The 22,798-nt window shown below is 45.2% G+C and overlaps 1 protein-coding gene across 2 annotated transcripts in view; it reads left to right on the forward strand.

Annotated features, from left to right (window-relative positions):
- PTPRA (protein tyrosine phosphatase, receptor type, A) overlaps positions 1 to 22,798 on the forward strand; it is a 110,098-nt gene that overhangs the window by 17,201 nt on the left and 70,099 nt on the right. Inside the window, exon 3 of one of the 2 annotated variants that reach the window (XM_010580761.1) lies at positions 5,656 to 5,750. The exons of the other annotated variant lie outside the window; for it this stretch is intronic. The gene's annotated coding sequence lies outside the window, so the exon portion shown is untranslated. The remainder of the gene's footprint in view (positions 1 to 5,655; positions 5,751 to 22,798) is intronic. 2 annotated transcript variants of the gene reach the window in all.

The following is a 22,798-nucleotide window of genomic DNA, read 5'->3' on the forward strand; positions in this document are numbered from 1 at the left end:
GCTTTGGCATTTTCTCTTGTTTATACCATGTTCGAAAGTCCTGATGGTCTTAATGGATGGACTTGCTCTGAAACCAAACCCTGTACTTGGAGGGGTGTCTGTCTGTATAGACTCCCACCCAGCTGAACTTCAGCTGAGGGAAAGAAAGTATTTACGATATACTTGTTCAGACAAACTCATCTCTGACATAATGACTTTCAATCACCCTAAATTCTCTTTTCGGAAATGTATTCTGGAAGTGCAGTGGAAACTAGTGGAGAGTCCATGGGTATGTGGTTATAGGGCTTTTTTCTTCCACGCTAACTTCCAGGAGTTGGGATGTGTCTGGCTACAGATTTTATACAAAATACCAAACTCAAAATATAAAAAAATAACAAAAATTTAAGAAAAACACCACAACACCCAAACCTCCTCAAATTGTTTTCTTTAGTGACCACTCCTAAAATACTTTTGCTCACCAAAGTTATGGAAATAGGCACCCCATGCATTCTGAGTATTCTTTGAGGGGTATAGCTCAATGAAAATGAAAAAAATACAGGAGATTGGCTTTTTTTTTTTTTTTTTTTTTAATTCTTCAGTGTCTAGTGAGAGTAGCCAAAGGTGAGCAGAATTACTGCTATCTCCAGGACCAGGTCCTGCTGCTGGTGGTAGATCTCATGGGACCGTTCTGTTGTAGCCTTTATCAGAGGGGAAGTTAAAATGCTGGGGTCCTTAGCTTCCTAACAGGTTGAAATGCATCTTTTTGCACCAATTTAAAGTTAAAAAGATGTTAAGTGCCAGTTTCTTTTTCTAGAAACTGAAAAGTCACAGCCATCTTTGGGTAGTTACAGAAGAAACACACGCAACCATTTTGCTGAGGATCAAACTTTTTTTTTTTTTTTTAATATGATGTGCTCAGTTCAAAAATAAAAAGCTTATTTGCTAAAGACCATTTGCTTTTGCTGCAACCAAACCCGAAGAGGCTGTGCTCAGGAAGCACCAGAGGGCTGGCTTAATTTTATAAGAAAAAAAAACTTCTGAGAGTGCTCTTCATGTTGTACTTCCTCAGTTCAGGACTCCAAGTCTTTCACAAAACTGAGAAGCATCCCATGGGGCCACAGCCATCCCAGGGTGGTGGATTGAATGACTTAAGTATCTTTTTTTGGTCTGATTTGTGACTGTAGCTTTAATTTATTGCCTCCTCTGTAAACCACAGATATGTTTGTTATTTGCAATTACATGGTAAAAAAAAAAAAAAAGCTTTATTTGGATTTTTAAGTCATTCTTTCTCTTTGCCTTGGCGTTTGTTGCAATGAAATCCTTTTATGAAGCTTGTGGAGAGAGCTGGGTTGAAATAGCTTCTCAACAGGACATATGATGGGTAGCAGTGGTGCACGCCCAGGGAAAGATAAGAATGAAGGTTTTATGCCTTCATCGAGACTGGTTAGTGCAACACTCACCCAAGTCAATTTTGTATGTTGAATATTTTAAAATTGTAGCTTTTTTTTTTACCCTAGAAACCCTTCTATCTTCAATTTAGACTACCTACAGGAGTTGAACTTCAATTTCTCTTTCTAAAAAAATATCCCCATGATGGGCATTTCATGGTCTGATGATGATGGTGACCATATGCACACACCTCAATTCAGCAACAAGCCTGCTTGTTTGTGTCTTAAGACAACTTTACAATGTTTACACTGAAATTTGCCTGCATGTTTAATAGTTTCTCTGTTTTACTTAACTGAATCTGATAGATTAAATTTTCATTTTCAGAGTGGGGAGAAACTTGTTGTCCAAATCCAGTGATTAGTGATAAAACATTTTCAACAAATTTAGCAAATGGTCTTTCAAGTTGGTTTCTAATCCACCAATTTCTTACAAAAGCAGAAAGCTGCATATTACCTGGGTGGTTTCCATAAGTGCATGAAGCATATGTGAGAGGTTGTTCGATGCCTAAAGAAGATGCAATATTTTGTTTAACCAAAAAGCTTTGTTCTCTTTTGTCCGGAGGAGGGCCACAAAAATGATCAGAGGAATAGAACCCCTCTCCTACGAGGAGAGGCTGAGAGAGCTGGGGTTGTTCAGCCTGGAGAAGAGAAGGCTCGGGGAGACCTTATTGCAGCCTTTCAGTACTTAAAGGGGGCTTATAAGAAAGATGGGGACAGACTTTTTAGTAGGGCCTGTTGCAATAGGACAAGAGATAATATTTTTAAACTGAAAGAGTGTAGACTCAGTGTAGATATAAGGAAGAAATGTTTTACAATGAAGGTGGTGAGGCACTGGCACAGGTTGCCCAGAGAAGTGGTCGATGCCCCATCCCTGGAAACATTCCAGGTCAGGCTGGACGGGGCTCGGAGCAACCTGATCGAGTTGAAGATGTCCCTGCTCATTGCAGGGGGGTTGGACTAGATGATCTTTGAAGGTCCCTTCCAACCCAAACCATCCTCTGATTCTCGTAGAATTCTGTTCTGAAGATAGTAGTTATCAACCACAGCTTTCAAGTGGTGCTGATTTCAGGTAGGTCTGCTGTCTGGACTGTGGTGGAGAAGGCATCTCATCCATGGTGTGGTGGAGTCATAGGCTCAGTGCATGTAGCAATGACATGAAAAGTGAAAAAATTAGATTATTCATTAATATTTTACTAAATTTAAAAAATGTAGCCCAATGATTGCTTTTCTATAATTACTTTCTGTCTCTATGAAAATAACATATGCCAACATGAACCCCAGTGGCAATGGGCGAAGAACTGAGTGGGAGAAAATTAAGTTCTCCCTTGATCAATATTACATCAGCTCAATAATAATATTTTGGTTAGGAAAAGTATTGCACTGTGCCCCCAAAGAGGCACAGGCTTCCTTGTGTTTTCTGTGCCATCTAGAGTTGTTTGAGGAAGGTTGAATACTGCATGGCTTAAAAATACCAAACCACTAAGACCTCAGGAGGAACGGATCATCTTTTAAAAACTCTGTCATCTGCTTTAAATGCCTTTTATTTCTCCAGCCTGAGTGCCTGGAAGGAAGCTGGGAGCTCTTCACTATTAAGTGATATTGCTGCCTCTAGCTTGCTCTGGCCACCTTTCATGTAGGAGAGGACAACTTGTGAGCAGGGTCAAATGTATCAGAAGTTCCTTCAGTTAAAGGATTATCAACACCAGAGGTCAGGGTAGTCTTGGGGCTGCAGCCACAGCTGCTGCTCATGTTTCTATTTGTCCTGGGCATGGAGATGATGCGGCTTCAGTCACAGAATCAGAGGATGGTTTGGGTTGGAAGGGACCTTCAAAGATCATCTAGTCCAACCCCCCTGCAATGAGCAGGGACATCTTCAACTCGATCAGGTTGCTCCGAGCCCCGTCCAGCCTGACCTGGAATGTTCCCAGGGATGGGGCATCGACCACCTCTCTGGGCAACCTGTGCCAGTGCCTCACCACCTTCATTGTAAAACATTTCTTCCTTATATCTACACTGAGTCTACACTCTTTCAGTTTAAAAATATTATCTCTTGTCCTATTGCAACAGGCCCTACTAAAAAGTCTGTCCCCATCTTTCTTATAAGCCCCCTTTAAGTACTGAAAGGCTGCAATAAGGTCTCCCCCGGAGCCTTCTCTTCTCCAGGCTGAACAACCCCAGCTCTCTCAGCCTCTCCTCGTAGGAGATGTGTTCCATCCCTCTGATCATTTTTGTGGCCCTCCTCTGGACCTGCTCAAGCAGGTCCATGTCTTTCTTCTGCTGGGGACCCCAGAGCTGGATGCAGTACTGCAGGTGGGGTCTCATGAGAGTGGAGTATATGAGGAGAATTACCTCCCTCAACCTGCTGGCCACAGTTCTCATTAGGCATCCCAACCATCATTGTGTGTCCTCAGTCCTGTCTTCACCCCAACTGGGAGCTCTGCTCAGAGCGACATAAGGTGGAAAGTAGAGGAAAGCAGTTTTCCCCTGGTTTTTCCCCCTGGGACATGGGTTGGATGGAAGCATTCAGGGGCAGCCTGTTCAGGGCTCTGCAGACCATCTCAATGAGGATGAGGACAGACCCTCTGCCCTGGTGCTACAACACATGCCTTGAGGGTTGCCTCTCACCCCTGCGCTCGTATCAGTTTGAGTGCAGCAGCACCCAGGCCTTCGCCTTCAGACAGAATGGGGCCCCACGGCAGTAATTTTTTATTTTTTTAGTGGGGAGACTAATTGCTTTTCCAAAACTGCCATTGTTTCAACATCTAGGCACAACCCTCCAATTCTCAGCTTTGGGGTCTGACCTGAATTAATGAACTCAGCCCAGGCTGCCTTCTACCACACCACTGTTAAATGAGAGATGAACTGACTACCTCAAAGGAGATGCGCAGTGTGTAATAGGTGGTAGGTGAGAGCGACGGGGTGCAGGTCCTTTGTACCTCTCAGCCCTTCCCTGACCACACTCCGCATGCTCCCTGCCTGCTGCAGAGAGCTGCCGTCTGGTGTTGAAAGCCTTTCTCTTCATCTCTCCATCCCACGGCTCAGGAGGCAGCGGTACCTAATGGGTACAGCACGGTGGACTGTGGCACCTTGCCACCAGCCTCACTGGTGATCTCAGTAAAGTCCGTCTCCCTGCTGCTGCTGTTTAAAATTGAGAATAAAAGGCAGTATCTTAAAAAAAAGAAAGTTCTGAGGGTGATGCTTGCATGTAGCTCTCTTTGTTATAGGTGTTGATATTATATCTCTCGAAGCTGTATGTACTCCTGATGCCTTTCTTATCCTCTGAAGTCTAAAGGCTTTTGTGCAGCATTTAGCAAAGGACTGCAACACACAAGTCTTTTGGCAGCATGGGTTTCCAGTTATTATGCAGTTAATCGTCAGGCTACAGCTAAAGGAAAAGAGAAACCCTTTGCTCAAAAAATGGGTGGAAAAGGGATCAAGTTTTGCATAAATCAAGAGATTTATGCAGCAGCGTGGTGTCGTCACTGGAAAAATTCATGGGCACCTCAGAGATAACGGGAACAGGAGTGCTGAGCAGCATAAGACTGTATTTAGGAAAAAAAAGTTTGCCTTTGCCTTTTTTTTTTTTTGGATGTTAGAGAAAATTACGTGGGCAGAAGTAGTGGTAGAGTCTGCACACCTATATCAGGAAAGCTTCTAATAGGTTTCACCAAATATTTTCACAGTGAATTGAGATCGTGGGGGAGATAAAATGATACAGCTCTCAAAATGCCCAGAGGTTCCCTTGTGAAGGGTGGTAAACTGGATTTCTGGGCTTTGAGGGAGCAGCCGTGGGGGAGTTATCAGGAAGCTGAAGCGATAAATCCAGGATTACTGCTCAGATGTTTGCTGATGGTAAACAGACCCGTGAGATGTGCAACGGCAGCTGGAAAAGCTGTGAGCACCGATGCTGGATACGGTGCAAATATCCACGAATTGGTTAAAAAAACCTCAAACCCTCAGCGCTTAAACTAGTTCTGCAGGCAGAAGAGGTGGATATGCCAAAACTGGGAGGAGCTTTGATACCCAGCGATGAAAAGCCGTTTCCTGAGTCGGAGGCTGGAAGGATGGATCCTGTAGGTTAGAGTAACACGGGGACGCTGGCTTTCCTATCGCTAACTGCATTCCCTTTTTGCTGGGCGATATTTATTATTTCACTTGGGTTATAACTTCCTCGTCGGAGCACGGGGGTGTGGGAGAGGGAAGGAAATGACACTTGCTTTCTTTGCAGGACGTTTCGAAGATCTGCAGATTAAAGGCTGGCTGTAAGAGCTAGGTGTTACCGGAGACGGTAGAAATAACACGCTTCAGAGAAAATTCTTGCAGGTACGTCGGGTGAAGTAACCTGAAACCTGGCATTCGGGGTGCGGCAGAGGAAGATTGCAACCCGTCCAGTTTTGCTTTGTAACGTAACACAGCATGGAAAAGGGCCTGTTGCTTTTTTTAACCTTTTTTTTTTTTTAAAACTTGCCACGGCTCAGTGGTTTTTGGGTGCTCCCAAGCTCTTGCTCCTGCCTGGTGGGAGTTGAAGGTAGCTGTGCTTTGTTTGCATGGTTGCCTCCAGAGCCCTGTTTCCCTTCACACAGTCGCAATCAGGCAGGAAACGGGTTTCTTGTCCGCTGAGCCAGCCCGGTTTTCTTGACAGTGAAAGCTCCCTCCTTGCTTTCTCCCTGGGTCCTGCTGGGAAGGTCTCCAGCTCTGCTCGCCCCCACGCTTCTCCATGCAATTCCTCTGGAGCAATATTGAGCCAAAGCTTTTGGTCACTTAGGCTCACCTGGCTCTGTACAATGCTCCTTGTAGTTTTTCTGCCTTACACCCCCCCAAAAAATCAAGCATCCTTGCCTGCTTCATTTCATATCATTGTATAAAATGTGGCTGTCACACCCACCGGCTTCCTTTTAGGTTTTAGCCGGCGCTGGACTCCAGGCGCCTTGAATAAAGCGTTTTATGCTGGGACGTGGCAGTGGCAGGCTTTCCTACTGGCATGACCAGACTCTCAATGTGACATTCAGAGCTGTAAAACACTCCCTGACAATAGCTGGTGTTGTTCAAAGAGCGGCATAAATAATCAAGGGGATTTTTTTTTTCTTTTTTTTGCAAGAAGAATAACATCTCCCTGGGCTGGCTGGGGAGGCGGCAGGCTGTTTGCATGCACAGCGCCGGGGAGGGGAGGTCTTGTAGTGTGGAGGGGAATCTCAGGAAAGGGGTGACATCGAAAGGGGGGCTTCAGGTTGTTATCTAGAAGGTTTTCAACATCGCAGTGCTGGGATGCCGCTTAAACGAGGTGTTGGGACCTCTGTTCTCTTGTGTACCCATTTTTATATAGAATAAAATAATTCCGTCATCCAGGTTTTTGTGTGTTTGTAGCATGACAGGCTGACTTTGTGGCACAAACTTTAATTGCTGATGGGATACTTGGGAAGACAGGCTTACAGAGTGGTTCAGGTGCTTAGATGAGGCCTCAGGAGGTCTCCACTCCAACCTCCTGCTCCAAGCAGGGTCAGCTGTGAAGCTGGACCAGGCTGCTCAAGGCTTTATCCAGTTGGGTCTTGAAAACCTCCAAGGATGGAGATTGCACAGCCTCTCTGGGCAACCTGTTTGACTGACCTCACGGTGGAAAAGCTTCTCCCTACAGTTTGAACATCTCTTGTTTCATCTTCTGCCCGTTGTCTCGTGTCCTCCCACTGTGTAGTCCTGTGAGGAGCCTGGCTTGTTCTTCTGCCTGACCTTCTTGGAGATGCTGGAAAGCTGTTAAGTCCCTTTCTCAGCTGGTGCTGGTAACTGAGTGTGCCCAGAGAGAAAAAGGGACAAATATATGTGTATCTGTGCAGCTACCACATACCTCAAGTTTTTTCCTTGTCTTTCCTTGTGCACCTGGGTCCATCCTACCTCCACTGTATTCATAGATCAAAAGCAGGGGGTTGAAAGCTTTTCTGTCTTCATTTAATCTTTGGCTTTCTCAACTTAGAATCAGATAAATTAGAATTAAAATTAAAAATAAAAATTTGTTGAAGCTACTAAAAATCTGGATTAGCAATTCAGTGAAATTTGGTCCCAGGTCATTAGCCCATGTGTCTGATGACTCATCTCTTCTGAAACTTCAGTAGAAAACAGGCATTTCTAAGATTTTTTTCCTTCCAGTTTTGACATTCATTGCTTTTAATACACCTAATAGGTGATGTGGTACTGGCATTATTTTGTCATTTAGGCAGCTTTTCATTGCTGTCCCCTGAATATGGGGCAGAGCAACTGCTGATTTCATCCTTTTCTCTTCAACATGATTTTTCTGTTCTTTCTTGTAATTCTTTCAAAAAATCAAGAACATCAGCACTAGCGCAGCTTCTTTCTTGGTAATTTCTGCAATACTATGGAAATAAAACACTGAAATAAATGTATTTTGTACAGTGAATATGCAGTGGAAAAAGCTTTTGTACATCCTTTAGACTGAAGCTGACCCCAACCTTATCTATTAAAATTGCATCTTTGTAAAAACTGATTTAAATATGCTTATTAAAAAAAAACCAAAACCAAACTGTTCTAAAACTAAGCTTAAACTGAAAAAAAAAAAATACGCAGTTGTTGTGGCCATGCACAGACTCTGCTCAGCACGTGACGTGGGTATGAATGAGCCCTGGCAGTTTTGTCTCTGGGCTGGATTAGGCACAGTTGCTAGTGGTTACTGCACAGCCCGGCTCAGCCAGGCTCCGCCGTCGGGGCCGCTTGCCTTTCCTCTCCGAAAGCACCACCGAGGCTTGGGAACCCCACGGCGTGGCGAAGGACGTGCCCTGAGCAGGTGGTGTCGGGGTACGGCTGAGATCTTCCCAGCCCGCACCTGTACAGCATCCCTTAATGTCACTTGCTGGGTTTTTAGATGCTTAATAGTCCTTTGACCTCCAACAGCATCCAGAGGAGGCTTTTGCTTCTGGGATTTGCTTTGGGTTGAAATGTTCTTAGCTTTTTTTTTTTTAAAAAGCCTCTTTACAGGATTGAAACCCCATAAAGTCTGTTTTTTAGCAAAGGTGCAGTTTGGTTTTTAGCCCTGCTGCTTGCACAGGCAGTTGTCAGTCCCGGAGCAAGCGATGGTGGATTTTTTTTTGAGATGTAAAACAAAAGCAGCTCATGGTTGGTGTGTGCTGCTTTCTGCTGTTGGGAGGGAAGCGGCAGCCTTGTTCTCAGCCTGTTCCTGCCCTTGCCTTCCTGTGAGTCCATTGAACTGGCTCCTGTCAATCAACGATGCTTTTAAAACGAACGCGTGGGATAAAGCTGCAAAATCGTTCCTGTGTCAGCTCTGGAGTGGTGACTGCACAGCTCGGTTTGTTGATATACAGACATACCCATGTGCAGTCATTTTTGCACAATCATTTTTGCTTGTCTGACGTGTGGCAGTAGAGGTAGCAAACTAAAAATGCTGGTGTCAGAGGGGATGGTTTAAGCACAGATAGCAAAGGGCAGGATGGCTTCAAGCGCCCCATGTCTCTGTGCTTTCATCTGAAGCAGAGCTCAGGTTATTTTCCTTATGAAAGTAATCCAAATCTGGGAGATCATGGATCCCATACACGTGTTCTAGACTAAGTCTGATAAAACCAGCTTTAAACTGCAGCCTTGCTTAGTGGAGAAGGGACGTGGTGGTGTGTAGTCCCTTCCAGAAGAGATAACTGGGAGCTCCTGTGTACAGTGTATTCAGATGGTTGCGTGGTCTGCACAGAGGATGCCTTTTGCTGGGGGGGAAGATCTCCCCTCTCAGTGCTGACCTGCCCCTCACAGGCTAAGCAAAATGCATTCAGGTTTTATTTCAATCTGGCAGCATATTTTAAAACAAGTCTGGCAAAAGCAGCAGACTTGAGAAAAGAAAAAATACTGAAACAGTGGCAATTACAGTGCAACAGTGGCAAAACAGTGGCTCTGGAGTGTCAGAGCAGCATGGGGGAAATGCAAGGGTACAGAAATAATAAGTGGCAGCTTTGGGGCAGCAGTATATTTCAGAGAAGGCTTGGTGAACTGAGAACACCTTTATGAAAATTAGGTATTTGGAAGAAGCCCTCAAAGGTGAGCTCACCTCCTTGTAATGGGCTGCATGAACACAAAATGCATGGACAACTTCCCCTCTCTGAGTTGACTCCTCAGATAAGGCTGACCTTACAGCCCAAAAGTACTGCCTGGAAGAGCAGAGCAAAATACCCAGTAAATGAATCCTGGGTTTGGTTGTATGGACCACAGAAGCTGCTTGCTTTTAGTGTTTTTCTCGGATATTTGCTCATATTTCTTTGTCATCGAGTGCCATGCAAAGCCACCCATGACCTTGTATTGGTAGGTGCTACCGCTGTGGGTAGCTCTCAAGGCAGCATTGCCACCAGGGACCAGGCTTGTCGTCTTCTCTGTTGCCAGTGAAATTCTCAGCCCTTCCAGCATGATTACCTCCAGTTTATACCTATATACCTGGAATTATTCCTCAAGCCACGTTGTGCAATAGGGAGCGTGATTCCACATGTGTTTTGTAAAAGCAGAAGAGGATTTCAGGTGTTGTGTTGGAAAATCAAAGCCCTATTTGGGGGAACTTGCGGTCTGACTATCCAGTTGGACAAGCTTAGCTTTCCCTGCAATTTAAATATACTCTACCAGAATTTTAATCGTGCCAGTCTCCATAACTACATTTTAACTCTTTAGGAGCATGCAGGATTTCCAAGCCACCGTCACTCTCCTGTTTAAATGATACTGCCTTAGAGGAAAAGAACAGCTTTGAATGTGTGTGTGCATCACCTTCTTATTCCTCTAGAAAGCTTTTATGGCTGTAGTGTGTCTTTTGGGATAATCCAGAATATTTCTGTAAAGATCAAGAAGGTCCTTTCCTCCCCACCTGCCTTCTTGGAACTTCCCCATCCTGCGTGGAAGTGGGGATCTCCCTCTAAGCACAGTTTTTACTCTTAGTCAGCCCAGAAGTTCCTCTGCATCTTTGAGGTCAGCTATATGATAACTGTTACATCTTGGCACTTGAATTCTGTTTTCTTGTTCTCAGTTTTTGCTGGGACTTATGTGCTTGAAAGTACAGCAGCTTCCTAACTAAATTCAACTGGAATAAACAGCATCTATAGAGAAAGCTTGCAGTTTATTGCATATATCAGCAACATTGGAGAAACAGTTATTCAGATCCGGGAAAAAGTCCCTGAAAATCGTTATTTCATTTATTAGAAGGAAAATAAGAGAAATAATCCACTAATGCTTCAAGTATTGGAGGTAGAGAAAGGATTGTCTTTATTTTGTTTTGTTATGGTATTGTGGGAATGCAAGGGCACTTAGTCCCAGCTGGAGCTGCTGCAAAACCTGTACCCTGGAAATGTTGGAAGCTTTGCTGTTGATTTACATGTATGCAGAGTCAAACCCCATGTGTACGCTTGCTCGCTGATTATTACTTTGCCACCGGTGAAAGTTTCTGCAGCAAAACCTTCATTTGAATAGACAAGGTTTAGGATGGTAAGGAAAACAAGGATAGATTAGGGTAAAACAATTTGGTTTTGTTAATGCTGCAGGCCAGTAGTGGAAATAGAAGAAGAAAATTACTCTCCTTTTTCCCAGGAGACTGTCTTACCTGGAGCACGTACCTCCCTAAGAAGTGGTAGATGGATTTCTTTGTTTTTCCTTGGGCTTGTGAAAAGTCTGTGAAAAGCAGCTATGTATCTCGAGAGTTAGATATAGACGTCATCTTGTAGCCTGTCTTATTAATGCCAGTTGCAGCTGATGCTCCTGGTAGGCTGGACCCATCAACACACAGGGTCTTCTGATGCTGTTCTGGACCCTGCGGCAGCCAGGATAGATTTCACTGCTCAAGGGTCTCCATCAGACGTGGTGGTGAGAGTGTGCCTTGGCTACTCTTGGGCTTACAGGCAAAGCCAAGGTCCTGCTCTTGCCCCAGTGCCTCCTGCTGCCAAGCCTGGAAGATCGTCTCAGGCACCGAGTGCCTGACCATCATATGATCTGCAGAAACAAGTTTCACTTCCATAGTGCCTAATGCAGCAAAGAGCATGATCTGTGGGGGTGAAAAAAACACATTCAGCCCTGCCAGAGAAACCTCTTGCATACAAGTCAGCTGTTTAATCTGTCACCCTCGTGCTTCCCACACACCCTCCCTCCACGGGTTTGTCCGGTGGATGGGGCAGGAGCCTCCAAGTTGGCTTTCTACAGTTCCTTCTGGTGACTGATGACCACAGGGCATCCCAGCGCGGCGGGTGCGATGCTGAGAGCTGCGCCGGCTGCCTAAAGCCTTAGCTTGTCCAGCACTAGAAAACGTAGCAGTGCCAATCTAGTGCCAATCATGGTATTTACAACGGAGAGACTTTCAAATTTGTTTGCACTGGGGTTTCAGAGTTTGCAATACTAATGCCGAGGGTGTTGGTGGGAGGCTGAGTACTAGGCACCTTTACTGCTAATTCTTTCATTTAAAGCTTAGGTAATTAATCGTATTGAACAAGTCATGGTAGCTAAGGTAGGAATGTGACATCTGTGTGGGGAGGCAGTCCTGGCTGGAGACTTGCTTTCGGTTGGGTGGAGGACCTGAGCAAATTTAAACTGAAAATATGTGGTTTTAAATAAAAAACCAAACCCAACCATTTAAAGCAGCATTTTGTATTTTTAAACAAAAAATATGATGGTTGGAGAGGACTTTCAGAGAACCAAATGGCTTACTTTACTGCTGGAGCAGGATCTCCACTAATGAAACAAAACAGAAACCCCTGGAGAAGATGGAGCTCTCTTGCATTCGGTCGTCTGAAGACTATGGGAGATCACTGTGATGGATTAAAGCGAAGCCCCACAGCTGCACGCAACATCTGGCACCACAGCTCAGTCAAAGATATTCCATCCATGAGGAGGTCTTGTCCATGACTTTTGGCTCCACTTTCCATCTCCAGTACGTCCAAAGGTTACAAAATTCCCATGGTAGGACTCCTTGTGCAGTGTTGAAGGGATCCTGCTACCGGCATGATGAGTCCCACAGGTTTTGTCCTGCCATCCACTGTATCCCTCCAACAGAAACATCAAAAACTCTTGCAGAAAAAAAATTGAGTCCTGGGTCTTTGAGTGTTTGGGAGAATTTGGGTGGTATGGACCAGGAGGGGACTCCTCCAGGGCTACATCTCCAGAAATTTGCCTTATAGTCCCTTTGTAATGTAATAACACCCTTAACGAGATGCTTAATGCTTTCAAACCTGATGCACATAAAGATTTGTGCTGTAATTCTCCTGTTCCTTAGGTCCTCTGAGTCCACATGGACTTCAGTGGTGTTTGGGGGGGGGAAGTGTCAAAACTCTAAATTTCATCCAGCCTAAAAGCTACAACAGAGCCAACATTAATCTTTGGTGCAAAGTGCTGAACAATCTGCAAGAAATAAAAGCCTGGTTATGCAGTGTGCAAAGGGTCCATCCCCAGATACTGCTGGGGCAATGCCTATCTTACATGGCTGTGTGTTGTTTCAAGCTATTTATAAATAAATGTGAGCAAAAAAAAAAAAAATGTTCATGGATCCTTGTTCTATATAAAATGGAGTGGATTTATTTGCAAACTTTATTTTGACAGTGAATCTAAAATCAGAGCCTGATAGTCAAGCCTGGAGGTGAAACTCCTCCATAAATGCACTGATGTTGTGCGGTGCCAGTGCCAGAAGTGAAAACCCATTTTCCTTTGGTCTCTGATGCTGTGGCTAAATTTTTTTCCCCCATATTCAGCTTTCACTTTTGTTAAAAGCCTTATTCTGCACTATTGTTGTCCACCAAGGGTTTGTTTGATGTTCAACTGGAGCAGTACCGGGTTCGAGGTGCTGCGGAGGTGCGTAACGGGGTGTCCTGATCAGCACTGATAAAAGATCTCGCGATGCAGATGACTGGCCTTTGGAAAGGGTCCAGGGTTGTTGCATTAACCCTGAGCCCAACAAAAAAGGTGCTGGGGAATCCAAGCGTTAATAACAGCCATAAAGGAGCCGTTGCTTTTTGAGCAACATGACTTGCTGTAGCTCTGAACTTGCGACCCGGAAGAGAAAAGCACAATATCCTGGCTACAACAATGTTGTATTTATATCCAAAGCACAGAAATCCATCTGTGCGGAGGAATGAAGAACATCCTATCACTGTCCAATGCTATAACCATTTTTAGAAATCTGTCTGGAGCTTGTTTCTTGGGTTGCTTCCTGAAGGGTCACTCGGTGTCCCTGCCCTGGCTCTGCCGCCTGTGTGCACGGAAATCACAGCTGAAACCACCGCTTGACTCCATCATACAAGCTGCGTCACGTGGATCTGCCTTAAAAACAGCTCCTGGTTGCCTTCAAGCAGATAAAGCTCTGCCCGGTGACTTGGCAGTCTTTGGGCTGGGGTTTGGTGAAATGATGGTCAGGAAAACCCAACGTGTGGGTCACAAAACTGAAACCTCTCCTGGCAGGAATGAGGTTGGTTGCATTGGTGAGCGGAGCAGGTGGTGGCAATACAGCGAGTAGCTGTGTTTGCCGTATCGGGATGGCATTTGGATTAGGGGTAGCCCGTGTATCCCCTTGGTCAGACATAGAAATTCTTGAATTCGAGATCTGGCAAGCCAGCAGCATGATGGGTATGTGGTTTTTTTTTCCCAAAACCTTTGGAGAAGCACAAATGCCAGCTTACTACATTCATTCACTCCCAAAATGTATAGGATATGGCCAAGTCTCATGCAAGCAAGTTGAATGTCCTGACAGCTCTGTTCATTGAGTGGGTCAGATTAACACGCCTTCCCGAAAACGGAGCCAGCCCCAAGCCACCAGCAGAAATTTGCCTCGTTGGCAGCGTGTGTAGTGCTGCCGTGCCATCGTGTCCCCTTGCGCTGCTAAAAATCTCATGTCTTGTTGCCCATCCGAGCTGCTCCTAGCAAACCCGGGCTGCACAGAAGACAACTGAGTCGTGCAAATGTTTTTTTTTTCCCCCTTCATGAGTATGTTTATTCATTAAGGAAGTCAAAAGAGGAAGAGGAATAAAAAAGTTGCAAAAGTTTTGCTAGGTTAGAAATGAGACCTCAGCGTGGGCTGCACGTTGCCCTGTGTATGATGTGTTCAGCAACTCTAGTGTCCCTGGCACGGAGCTCAGGAAGACTGATGTTCCCTCCCAAGATACGTTCAGGTAGGGTCACAGCTTCTTTACATATCTACTTATATCCATATTGGCCCATATGCCAATATTTGACTATCAAATCATCACTGATGAGCGCCTCTCGCGTACAGTTGAGCATCCACTGACTTCCCGGGATGTGGCTCTTGTGGTCGGTGACCGCCTCTGCATGCCTGGGTTTCTTTTTTTTTCCCAACTATATCACTTCAATTGTAGAGGAGACCTCTTTTCAAACAGCTTTGCCCGGTCTCTTTGCATCTTCCAGTATTCTTAAGAAACAGGGAGACCTGAATTTTGCTAGGCACCCGGAGAAGATTGCCGGATGCTCCTGGAGGTGCTGCTGTGCCGGGACCTGTGCATCAGCCCTGCAGCCCATCCACGGGAGCAGAGCCAGAAGGTAGCTCAGAAAATGCAAGGGAACGATTTCTATGTGCGCACGCAGATATGGCGAGGAAAGGAAAGCAGAAAGATTTGCCAAGGGAAATGGTCTTGTTACGCACAGCATGTTTTCTTTATGTGTTTGTTTTCCCCCGCCCCGTTCAGGATGCCTAATTGGGTTTTGAAGATTTGAACCCGTCTGGTTTATCTCCGGGTGTGTCGTTGCTGCAGGCTCTTATCAGGTGTGTCGCAGTGAGCGAAACCGTTCAAACAAAACCTTTTCACCTACGTTTGTGTGCGGTACGCTGAGTTCATGCGTTTAGCTAGGGTTTGGTGTCTGCACTGGGGTGGAATAGGTCCACAATTGATGCAGCGACAAGATAACTGATTATGGTTTTGGTCTTTAATAAATTATTTTGGGGGCAGGAAATCCTAGGGTGGTTTAGTACAGATGAATGGAGGTTAGAAACATTAGTGAGGATGTATGGAAGCACTGGCACCAAAATTAAGGTGACTGCATATTAGAATCATAGATTCATTTAGGTTGGAAAAGACCTTTAAGATCATCGAGTCCAACCATAAAATTAGCTGCCTTGGTTAGAAGCGTAGGAAAGCTTTAACTTCTGAAAAGTGCCAGTTTGTTCAGTTGTCAGGGAAGCAGCCAGATGCTTTCTTTGCTCTTGATTGCTCGTTTAGCTTTGACATGCTTTTTGCTGGGATGAAAGGAGAAACATCAACAGGCAAAACTGCAAGAACTCTTGGCATTTGTTGCTGTCATGCCTGCGTGGTGGTACTGCCAGTACGGTAAATAGGCAGGTAGAGTAAATAGGCTGGATTTTTTTTAAATTGTTTTATAGAAGAAAGGAGATAACGATTGGATGCTGTCCCATTTTCAGGCTAGGAATTGTTTGCCAGACTTGAATTACAGGAATTGCCGTAGTGAAGCAGATCAGCGCCTTGTGCCATTAACTCGGAGCTGGCAGGGGCTGGGGCAGCTTTGCACGCCGGGTCCCTGTGTTGTGCTCCCATCAGAAACAATTAAAGAAACTGTTTCTGATGGAAAGAAAACCAAATTGGTCTTATGCTTTAAGGGGAAATGAAACAGTGAAGAAAACTTTATTGAACTTGTTTTTTAAGTCTTGCTGTATTCCCTTCTTAGCAGCAGAAGCTGTTCAAACTGATGGTGCAGCCAGTTCGTATTTTGTGTTTTCCTTTTTTGAACTGATTTGATATGGAGAGTCTTTGGACAAAACCTTTTCAAAAAGCTTTGGCTTAGTTGCAATCAAAAACTGATCTGCTGGTGACAGACTTAAACTAATTATCACCAAAGGGTGGAGAGAAGAGGTTTTTAAAGCTGCTGCTGTGCCAAGGTATTCGGTGTTTGGAGAGGCTGGGGAATTACTGGGTGCTAAGGTGCTAATGCTGGATGGTGCCAGCATCCATAGTACTTTTTAGGGAGGGAGAGATGAGTTTGCTTTCACTGCTAAACTACTTGGGGGGGCTCTGTTTAAAGAAGGGGGGGGGGGAAGCCACCACCCAGCCACTTGTGCTCAAGGAGAGCTGCAGAAGAGCAGAAGGAAGCTGGCTGTGGGGTTTTTTGCTTTGTGCCTTGCTAATTCCTTTGGCCTTGTAGCTGGGGCAGCTCAAATTTGCTCCTTGCTCTTGCTGCTTATGGAGCATCCCCCGATTTCTGTGTGCCGCTGCCCTTTTAGTATTGTCATCCTTTCACCTTCGTTTTCCCTTTCCTGCAATAACTTGTTTTTATCCCTGCTTCCTTTGCCGTGGGTTGAGTTTGGGGTGCTTGCTGTGCCTGCTTGTAAACAAGGTTTGTGGCTTTGATCATTGATCCTCCAGGTACCTCTGCAGGATTCTGTAATATTTTCAGCCTGGGAGGTCTGCGGGGCACAGCTTGGCCCCGTGCTGCAGCCAGGCAGCTTCTGGGTGCTGCTGTGAAAACCACCCCTTGATATTTATAAGGTCAAAGCAGCAAAGAAATGCAAAAGTGCAGAAATGCTGAGGTCAAAGGCATTAAAAGCCTTTCACTTGGGCATCTGTTCCTGGGCCGGCTTGGTCTTTAAGCATCATTATTCTCTGAAAAATTATTTTTTTTACTTCATGCTGTACAGAGTATATTGTGTTTGCTCTCACCTGTGGTGTAGTGAGTGCTACCATATGGTTTGCCCAAAGTTGATTTTTTTAAATGCTTTTAGCAGTGGGTTAGCGCATGGTGCTTTTCTGCTGCATGTTTTTTAGCCAGGCAAAGTGCCAGCCTGTCTGTCGGAGGAAAAACTCCTGGCTGGATCCTGGAGAATAAACCAAGCTCGAATTCCCTCTGAAGGGAGAGAGCTCAAGTCCCACAGGTAGGATTTTTCATCGTAATGATCCTGTTTGGCAGCTAAACTAGTGACCAGTTTTGGTAGGAAAATTGAATGGCTTCAGGAGCATCCCTTGGTACCCATAAGGAGAAGGGAGGTGTGGTGCAACACCAGACCCATGCCCAGCCCCTGGAGCTGAGCATCACCGGCAGCTCTGCAATGCTGTCCTCTGCACAGGGACATCGACCACGGCCCCGCAGACCTTCGGGGCTCAGGCTGCAGGATACCTGTAGGGTATCTAAAAAAACCTCCATGTTTTGATAGAAGACCCTGAAGGTCTCCCTTGACAATTACCTGCACTAGGTTGACCTACTCATGTATGGCTATTTAGCTGAATCTCAAAAAGGAGGAGCTGTCACTTCGCAATTTATTTGTTCCTCTGTCGCTTTGCAGTTTATTTGTTCCTCCATTATCCTTGTTCATTCAGTTGGTAAGATTTAGGTGTTCTTTTTCTTTTAGGGCAGGGATCATCAGGAATACACTATGATACAGCCCCGATCCTGGCGAGTGTCCCAACCTCTGTTGCAATTCAGGTGGGGGCTGGAAGGGGTAAAGTGCAGCAGCTCTGTTTTTTGTGAGGATGACTTGTTTCTTCGCATTAGGTTTCATAAAGCAAAGTGCAGGGACTTTGAGTCTCCTGCTCTTTATTTGCCTTACATACACCTTGGTGTTTGCACCATTGTGGTTCATTTTTCTAGCAGCCTCTCTCTGCCCCCATCTATAATCGACCTGTTTCATGCATCACGGGGGAGGTTAGGATGCAACTTTTAGAAAGTAGAGTTATTCTTTCAGGTTAGTGTTATAGCTTAGAAAAGAATCCAGCATTTCAGACAAAGCAAATCCCAACAGGTCTTCTCACTCCTTCTCCTCCATTATTTAGGCTTGCTTTAGGGTGACGTGTGGCCATACCTGCCGCAGCGGGATGCCGGCAGAGCACTGGCCTTTTCAGATGCAGCAGCTCACTCCCGGTGCTATCCCAGAGGATTGTGGCAGATTGCAAACACGCTCGGCACAATCATACCATCCCAATTAGCATAATGACGCTGCCTAATTTATGCACAAAATGCCCTAATTTATGTGTGTCGATACATATGATTAAACCAAGCACAGGTGGAATGGGGCTCAGTCTCAACCCAACCATGAAAGTGTAAAGCTGCGTCCACCCCAAAATGTGTAAAAGGTCCAAAATTTCTTCTCCGTGTTACTAAAATATGGAGCTTTGTGTTGTTTTGCCCCCGCAGCTCTGGCAACACGAGGGGGTGTGGGGCAGGAATAAACTCGCGGCAGGAGGTAAGAGAATAAAAGATTCCTGTGCTGAGATTTGCATGGATTAAAGGCAGCTTTAATTTTCCTTGATACACTTGGCTTTCAGGTGGATTACGCAGGCGGCGGGATTTGGGGCCGTCTAGCCAACTAATACCTGCCTTACTTTTATTTTAATTATTTTAATAAGAGATGGAGGAGTTCTATAACTGTAAGCCACCTTTGCCAACCCCAGATTTTGAACATTTTTCTGTGTAATGTTTTATACCATTAACATTCTTGATTAACAAACCTGCTGTTTTTGTCCGAAGTCCCACCTAGTGTGGCTGTTCCCAAAGCACTTTTTTAGCAGGGTTCTTCCAAAAGAGACCTCAGTTTGTGAACTTGTATTCATCATTTTTATAAAAGAAATGGTGTTATGCTGTAAAATTTTTCCATAGTGAGCAGGATGATCCAGCACAGAAATGTGCAGCTTGAGTGAAGTTCTCGTTTTGGATGCTGGCTAGCCCACCTTGTCCACCAAAATATTCATTCCCATGACTTTAAGTATGCCTGTTTGCTACGGAGAGTGGCTGCAGAGGTGTAGCAGCCTTAAAGGAGTGGGTAAAACAGGGTACCAGGCTGTGAATTGGGTTTGGGCTCTCCTACCAGTGTGGTCACTGACCTTCTGCTTGGACTACTCTGGGAGAGAAGAAACACCAAGGAATGGCACCATTCTCATGGTCCCGTCCATCTTTTTGTGGGTACTCTTTGCAGATGTAATTGCTTTTTTGGGGAAGGAACATCCTACAGTTCTTTATAACTCATGATAGGGCCCTGATCTCAGCTGAGGTGTCTGGACACCCCTGAATTACTAGGAGCTATTCACTCCCAAACACGTAACTCATCATCCATAGCATTTTCCCATTTGATGATGGGAAGCCACCAGTCGAGCTGCAGTTTCGGGGCTCCCAAGCTCTGCGAGATAAGCTGCCTTTGTTATTCGTTGAGATATAAGCATGGTTGAACTCTCTTCTGGCATTAACTTGCGCTCTGCCAGTTGAAGGACTGTCCCTTGGACCAGTCCATCTCCAGAGGATGGAGCCTGTGGGTGAGCTTGCAAGCACACAGCTCTTAATCTTTCATTTGTTGGTTTAAAAAATACACAAACACAACCAATTTACCCGACATCTTACCAATAAAACTGTTTTGTCTTGTGAATCTAAACTATGAGAGCACAAGGTAGACCTTCTCCTTCACTTTGCTTGCAAGGTTTGCAAAGCAGTCTTTAATCTTTCAGCACAGCACAGTACTGGAAGACACTTGGCTGCTGAGTCCCGGGGTCTCTTTCGTAACTGAGGCTCTGAAGCAGCTTTATGTTACAGCATTGTCCACAAATACTTGGATCAGGTCAGTGCTGAGTTTCCTAATGCTGCCGGACTTGGAAAATTGAATTTTGGCTGTAGAGAATGGAAGTTCCTTCCTATAGCCAGCGTGCCTTCCTTACTGTTGATGTGCTATAACAGTGTATACATTTACCTGGTTAAATTGCTTTCATCCAAACATACAACTAACATACACAAATAATAATTACAAATAGTAATCCTACTATTCCCGAGGCCGGTGGGTTGCAGCCATGGCTTACCGCAGTCAGCTGACTGCACCAGATCCTCAGGATACCGCGTTTTTGAAGGATTATCTGGCAAGCGGATTACATTGCTGGCACATTGGGGCACAGTGGGGTCAGGGCAAGGCAGATGAGTGGAAAGGCTTGTGTGTGGCCAGGGCTAAATAAGCCGAATGTGGGACACGCCACCTCTTTTCAGTTCTGTTGTACGTTTGCTCTTTGGCAATCGTGTTTCCTCTACACGCAGGCCGTATGACTAATTTCTAAGAACAGATGTGGATGTAAGATATTCTTGTGAGTATGTATAACATAAGATGTTTCTACTCTTACATACTCGAGTGACTTGAGTGCATGCCTGCACCGCGCTCCTTACCTGTTAAAAGGAACGAGGTTTATGAGTCACTGCAAGTCATGCATGCATCATGAATTACTCTCTTCTGCTGTTGCTGATCTGTTTTTACAGCCATCTAAGACACAGCCTGCTCTAAAACCTATTCAAATGTGTTGCATTGACTTTTATAAGCTTTTATAGGCTCTTTTGTTTTCATTCTGCCTTTGCATTTGCTTTTTTTCATTACCTCCCAGTGTACGTTTTTCCTTCAGCATGATGTTGGCCTCATCCTGGAAGGAGCCATGAGCGTCTACTGCATGTGTCTTTCTCCAGGCTTTGTAAAAACTCAGCTTCGTTGCTGATTCCCTTTTAACTCTCAGGTGATGCTGATAATGGCAGGGAAAGAGAGTCCTTCCTTCCATCAGCCTTTCTGAAACTGGAGATGAATGCAAAGTCTTCCAACTTTTCTTGCACTTAGCACTGTCCGAGGCTGCGTTTTGAATCTGGCAGCTTTGTGAATAAAGGATTAAATTGACCATGAAAATATTGACAGCACAGTTGCTCATGCCAGCTTCCTGATTTGGTCCTGTAAAATTTACCCCTTTGTTTTAAATGCATATAGCTAACTGGAGGATGGAAGGACCTCATCCCCATTGCACAGGGAAGAGAGGACAGGCTGAAGGCTGGACTGCATTTCTGCAGCCCTCAGACCCCTCTGCCTCAGGACAGCAGTGTTGCTGGGAAGTGTTGGGAAAAGCTGGATTGTAAGGAAGAAAATGCAAGTGGTACAGCGGGAACGGCAAGTTCAGCACATCTGTGGGTTACTTGCTTTGAGCCAGAGACAAGAGAAAGCAGACGCCTCAGCCGTTCTCCAGTTGCCTTAAAAAAGAAATAGCGGGAAAGTAACCCAGCTCTCCTCCTCCCTGCCAGATCCAATGTCTTTTTAATCTGCTCTCTCTCAACTTCTCTTAAAATGGAACTTGCTGGTTGCTGGTGGTCTCTCAGGTTAAGCAGCGATTCTGGCAGACTTCAGAGCAGACGTGATCTCCAGGTCTCATTGCTTTGAAGATCCTGGTTCTATCACACTCGACTAAATCAGACTTTTTCTTCTCTGTGGAGGTAAAAATCAGCATTGTGCGCCCATCTGATTGAAGTGCTGAGACTTGTCTAATTGAACAAGTGCTCGAGTCAACACTTGAGTAGGATGAAAAGCAGCGAGGAGATCACCCGGGGATTATGTCTGAGCTCCACAGCTACTTGGCACCGACAAAGCAGATGGCTGGGTCGCATCCTGCCCAAGGCTGGGGAGAAAAGATGTCGATAGGAAAAAAATATTAACTTGGTTAAATATATTCAACTCTAAATCTAGAAGTGCCTCAGGTCTCTAATTTCTTACTCTATAGCATCAGCCCAGAAGCTGGGATTAGTGAAAAGAAGGGTTGGTTCTGCAGACTCCTGCAAGGAGCCTGCTGCTGCCTCAGAGCTGATGTAGGTAAAACATATTTTGGGAGGGAGAACAGAGATGGAGAAAGCGGGAGCGACTTGGCTTGTCATGTAAAAGTGAGGATCAACCAGAACAGTCTCAACTTTGTGATTACACCACGAGCCCCTGCGTTGCAGCTTTGTGATGGAGTGAGGAACCCACATCCGAGAGCTGGTGGGGAGGCAAGCTGCTTTGTGCAGACACATGAAAACATCACAAACATCACTGCAGATCACCTGAACCACAGGGGCAAGCTTCAGCCCGTTACCTTTAGGATTGCACTTGATCCTACAGCCAAAGTCTGTATCCAGACATGTTTGGGCTTGGGGAAGTCCTCTGATGGCTGCCTCACTGGAACGTGGCCATCAGAAGTGCCAGTGATCACAGTGTGGCTTTCTGGCTCCTTCCCTTGGGGTGGGAATAAATGCACATACACAGAACTGCTTTTTCACATGCCCCAACCACTTGCGCCTGGGTAAATACACACTCGGAGCCCAAAGTGAATATGGTGCCTTCACTACGATAAAAATTATCTTCTACTTCTAGCTGTGGACCCTCCTAAGCTTTGCTTTACTTTTCCACAAACAGCATTGCACCTATCAAGTGAAGCTGTGAACATCAGAGTCTCCTTCTCATTTGTAACTGCTGCTGCTGGCCTGTAATCACCTGCTGCTGCCTCTGCCCAAAAGCACTTTTAACCCTGGAAACTCCCACAATTTTGCCTTTTGTATTTAAAAGTTATTTTCATTTTTTCAAGTGTGTCTTTAGCTTGAGCAATAATGAAAAGCAGCATTTTGCATATAGGTAAAATGAAGCGGAATCA

This window comes from Haliaeetus leucocephalus, unplaced genomic scaffold (assembly GCF_000737465.1).
Source record: "Haliaeetus leucocephalus isolate CR32 unplaced genomic scaffold, Haliaeetus_leucocephalus-4.0 Scaffold741, whole genome shotgun sequence".
Lineage (NCBI taxonomy): Eukaryota > Metazoa > Chordata > Aves > Accipitriformes > Accipitridae > Haliaeetus > Haliaeetus leucocephalus.